The following is a 5,809-nucleotide window of genomic DNA, read 5'->3' as shown; positions in this document are numbered from 1 at the left end:
TGTCAGTCATGTGCGTCATGTGTCATTGTCAATGTGACGTTGACGTTTGTCCTGGGTACGTTCAGAAACACCCACGAAACACCGTTTTTCTCATAGTGCTAAAATATGCCTTGCCTACTATTCAGAGAATCGTAACACCGCTTATATTTTTAGGACTATATTAAAGGATGTTTGGCAGGTCATGTGCAAAGGATTAGAGTTATAATATTCAACATTTTTTGCATGCCTACTCTTATAAGGTAATTGTCATCATTGAAACTATATTAATCTTATATACTTACTTTTAACATCTCAACATGAACATGATGTTTTGCAAATAAAATAAATTTCATTTAATTTCATTTAATTTCTTCTTCTCTTTTAAAATATGGCTTTTCTGTCCTAATTAATAGGACAATTTCGCCAGTGTCAAGTTAAACTCTTTGAGAGGCACGTTGTACGGTGATTGTAGTTTTTGCAACTTGATAGTAAAATTCCAGAAACCACGTGGAGACCACTTGCGCATTAAAAAATGTTAGACACGAGAGCAATATAGGATTTTGGGATCACTGTTCTCTGTTAAGGTTAATCGCCGCATAAAACACTATCAAAATTATACTTCAACTAGCCAAAGAAACAGAAATAGCAAAATTAGATATTGTCTAGGTACATCCGCCATCTTCGAATGCTACAAATCGAATCTTCATTTAATTTCTTTTCATTACCGCTGTTTTCTCCCTGAATAATGCCAGACTGACAGTAGACAGTTTTTTTTCCAAAAATCTATGGCTACACTATTGACATGCCCCTATGTTTTTTGTCTTAAATTAATTATTAAAAGAGATCTATATAAAACAAAACCTAAAATAAGTTTTTGGTAAAAAATACATTTTTAAACAAGTTTTTTTTTGCTGACAGTAGCTACTTTATCTTGACTGTACTTGTATTGTCACCTAAACTACATTTGCATACCAAATTTCAAGTCGATGCCATTAACCGTTGAAGGGTTCCGTCCTATGGAGACGATCCTGGTCCTGGCTGGACTACCAGGATGTCACTACCTGATTATTGTATTCCCACGCCATTTACATAAGTATCTAAATTTCAAGTCAAGGCTCCATACCTGACTACAGTTGCCTATCTAGATTAATCATCCTATTCTATGCTATTAAGTCTATTTATGTGTAAAATTTTTATCAATTAGGTGGCTATACTCCATTTATTTTTTATCATTTGGAACTTAACGGTAAAATTTGCACACTTTTTTAAATTGTGTGAACTATACTTAGTAAAAACATAATAAATGCACATGTAGGTATTTTTAGTCCATCTGTGTTCGAAATATCGAGAAACGAGTATTACAATTTGACCGTTAATTCAAATCTTAAATTAAACGTAGTATAGTAGAAGGTAATTTGTTACGACGCTCAAATTTGTTACTTAGGCAATAGTCTATGAATAATAATTCTTATTCGTAGGCAACAGTTAACAAACTCGAATGATTTGTTCACATCAATGGGTCGACGAAAGGGATAATTTAGGCAGTGTAAGAATGATTGGCCTCGATAGTTCGACCTAATTGGCAGTCATAGACGCGCGAAAGGCTTGGGATTGGGACGTGCCGCCTTCGCACTCCTTTTGAAATGTGTCGCGAACATCGCCCTTTCGTTTGCGAGAAGAATATGCCACTGATTTAACCTTAACTTATGAATCTAGCTTTCATAAAACCGGCCAAGAGCGTGTCGGACACGCCCGAAATAGGGTTACGTAGCCATTACGAAAAAATTAAATAATATTTTTCTAGCGATTTCGTATTTTATATACGGAATCTTCCAAGTTAGGTATATTTTATACCTAAGGCTGCTATTTACTCTTAAACTACTAATAATTCTCAAGAAAACTTAGCCGTTATAGTTTTCCTTGAAAGTTTGATATGCTTACTACCATCCTGATTTTTTTTAAATTTTTCCACCGACCGGTTTAGATTTTAGAGGGGGGAGGGACGCTCGATTTTAATGAAAATTTGCACTTTAAAATTGAATATTTCGCAAACAAATCACTGAATCGAAAAATCATCTCAGCAAGCCCCTTAAAAAAATCACCCCCACTTTACGTCTATGGGAGGTACCCAAAAAATTTTTTTAAATTTTTACTCTACCATTCTGTTGGCGTAGTTTACATATAATATATTTGTGCAAAATTACAGCTTTCTAGCATTGATAGTCCTTGAGCAAAGCCGCGGACGGACAGACAGACAGACATGGCGAAACTATAAGGGTTCCGTTTTTGCCATTTTGGCTCCGGAACCCTAAAAAAGAGGCGGTTACTTGGAGCTTCGCCTTCGGGGCTCGATTTGAGAATCATGTCCGGCCTTCAGTTAGTTAATTAATGGCAAATTGGTTAACTCAAATTGACATAAGACATGAAAGCAAATTTTGGTACAGCTTTGTCGCGTATTTTCTAGGTTACATGATTGAATATCGAAAATTAAAATACCTACGACTAAAATGTCGATGTTCAAAATATCGAAAATTAAAATTTCGACTGTATAGAAATATCGAAAATTAAAATATCAAAAGTTTATATTGTCGAATGGTAAGATAACCTACGTCCAATATAATAAATAAAGCAGATTTGTAAGTACGATATTTTAATTTTCGACATTAAAATATGTTGACAATTACAACTTAGAGTGGTGAGGGATGAATTGTGGTCAGCATTGTCCGTGAACGGGGTGAGCAGTATCCTCATACGAGCATTGCAATCTCGAAAAAGGTGTTAGACAGGGATGTGTAGCGTCACTGTAGTTGTTTAATCTGTTCATGAATAATTGCTTGACAGATTTAAAAGAGAATTTAAGTGGGTTGAGAATGAATGAGTTACTCGTCAAATGTTTTCTTTATGCTGATGACCAAGTATTACTTGCGTCTTCGGCCGAGGAGTTGCAGGAGATGGTAACTGCTATGAGTGGAACTTTTGCTAGAAAGGGAATGAAGATGAATGTAAAGAAGACGAAAGTGATGGTGTTTGAAAGAGATGAGACAGTGACAGACTGCAATATCGGGATTGGAGATGAATAAATTGAACAGGTGAATGAGTTTGTGTATCTGGGTTCAAAGTTTACAAGAGATGGAAAGTGTGAGAGTGATATTGAAAGAAGAGTGAATGCAGGAAACATGGTGAACGGAGCTTTGCACTCCTTTATGAACAGTCTGAAGGTGTCTAACAAGGCTCGTTTGGCTGTGCATGGGGGGGTGTTGGTTCCGACACTCATGTACGGAAGTGAAAGTTGGGTATGGCAGAAGAAACATGAAAGCAGAATAAATGCAGTTGAGATGAGAGCGTTAAGAAGTATGAGAGGAGTTAAACTAAGTGACAGGATAAGAAATAGTGAGATAAGGAAACGTTTTGGTCTGAAAGAAGATGTAGTGACAAAAATTGAGAAAGGTATGCTGAGATGGTTTGGCCATGTCGAGAGAATGAATGAAGAACGATTGACGAAAAAAGTGTATGAAGCGAGTGTGAATGAAAGTGTTGGAAGGGGTAGACCTAGGCGGACGTTTCGAGACCAAATCAGGGACGTCTTGAAAAAAGGCCAGGTCAAGAGTACCCTAAACCGAAGAGCATGTATGAAGGGAATAATGAAAGTGGACGAAGCGAAACAAGTAGTTATGTAAGCATCGTAGCAAGTGGAAAGAAGTGGTCTCTGCCTACCCCTACGGGAAAGAGGCGTGATTATATGTATGTATGTATGTACAACTTAGATATATTGGTTATCGACATTTTTAATCATTCGATATTTTAATCAATCGCCATTTCAATCTTAGACATTTTAACCATAGGTAGAACAACTTTCGATATTGTGATACAATCGATATTTTAATTTTCGATATTTTGAACATTGACATTAAAACCGTAGGTATTTTAATTTTCGATATTCAAATATGTAACCTATTTTCTATTCTAGGGTTTCATGGACTTAAAATCAAAAATATATTGAATTAATGAAATTTTTGATTAAGTAAAAAATCAAAAAACCCGACTGCCTCCAAAAACCCGGCTGCCTCAAAAATACTAAAAAGAAGAATACAAATCTAGTGGTCTAGTACTCTGATAAAAAGCTAACTTAAAGATCAACAGTCGGGATCCATCAGATCGTGGCCAGCTCAAAAATTCTAGTAGTAGGTACCTAATGGGTCCCGACTGTTGAACTCTTAACAGAGTTTGAGACCACTGGACTTTTTTTCTCTTTTTAGTATTTTCGAAGCAGTCGGTTTTTTGATTTTTAAATTTATTAATTTATTTCATATTTTTTTTGATATTTCTGTGAAAATGTTAGATTGAAAATAGGTATTATAAGTTATAACACATTATATTTAGAATTAAAAGCTTTCATTTGATACCCATATTGTTACAACACAATTTTTTTTCAATTCCCCCGCCATAATTTTTTTCGCGGAGGCCATATTGAAATATTATATATGTACCCTAAGTATATCACTCCGACGACAGTTAGGTAAATGACGAATCTAATGATAGGTAGGTACCTCATGTGTTAAAATCTGTCCAGCCGTTTAAGCTGCAGCGAGGACCAAAGAAATGGACATACATACGCTCGAATAACTTAAAAATTACATTTCTAATACAAGCTTTTTTACTGACTGTACTTTTTGTTGACGTAGTACTTGTATACTTATCCTGTGACGTAGTTGCATTATCATCCGAATTACATTTCCGTATCAAATTTCAAGTCGATAATATTAAACGTTGAAGAGTTCCGTCCTTCAGAAACGATCCTGGCTGAACCACCAGGATGTCACTATCGTCAGATTATTGCATTGTCACTGGATTTACTTACATAAGTATGCCAAATTTCAAGTCAATCCGACCACAGGAATGGGTCGAATTTAGCTTTCAAGATTTGACCCAAATAAATAAACAAACGGGGCAAGTTAAATAAAAGCTTGTTAAAACATAGCCCTCCTTTGGGCAGTCGCGCGGGTAAAAATTAGCTAGTCGCCTTTGACGCGGGACTCTGTACGGAAACATTATTTTTATCTATCGAAATAAATGTTTCAAACTAACTCAACGCCTGCAAGAATATTCCAGATTATTTTATATAAATAGTTAGTTTTGCTTTTAGGAATTTAGGATATTCTGGATCACTCGCATGTCAATCAGAGAACCTTGGCCCTATACTACGTAGTGCAAAATTCTAACTTCGTATCTTGCTGTCCCACTGACGCTAATATTATTTAATACGAGAGTGAGAGAGACGGTACGATACGAAATTCGATTTTAGAAGTAGTCCCAGTCCCCTAGATATTCTGATACGTAGTAAAATTCGAAACACGGCAGTTGCAGATGAAAAATATAATATTACGATTTAAATTCCCCGCCTCGCTTGACATAACATAGAACTTTGCAGCGTGAGGTAACTTCTTTACCCACTCAAAGGCATCTTGACTCGAAGGTGCATCGCGGAATAAAAGTAAGAGCTTATACGTTTCAAAACCGAAAGAAAATAAGTTTAGCAGTTGCTTAGTCTCTCTTTGTATCTTCAGCCCCAGTTATCCATAGTTGTGTGGTAAAACGTGAGCGGAATATTACATTAGTTTCGGAGCTATTTGTCTGTAGCGCGGGCCTTATGAGGGTGGCAAAATTAATATCGTGGATTGATTTTGACTCAGAATAATTGTTGCTGACTTATTGCGAGCCCTTATTATCCAACGTTTGTACCGAGTTACTGATAGCTCGTCCTATCACGTCCACCACGGTAATAACGAATTTATTTGTTCTTTCAGAATCGTTCGTGGCTAATGAATCGAAT

Source organism: Choristoneura fumiferana, chromosome 6 (genome assembly GCF_025370935.1).
Source record: "Choristoneura fumiferana chromosome 6, NRCan_CFum_1, whole genome shotgun sequence".
In the NCBI taxonomy this organism is placed as follows: domain Eukaryota; kingdom Metazoa; phylum Arthropoda; class Insecta; order Lepidoptera; family Tortricidae; genus Choristoneura; species Choristoneura fumiferana.
Note: the sequence above shows the minus strand (reverse complement) of the source record.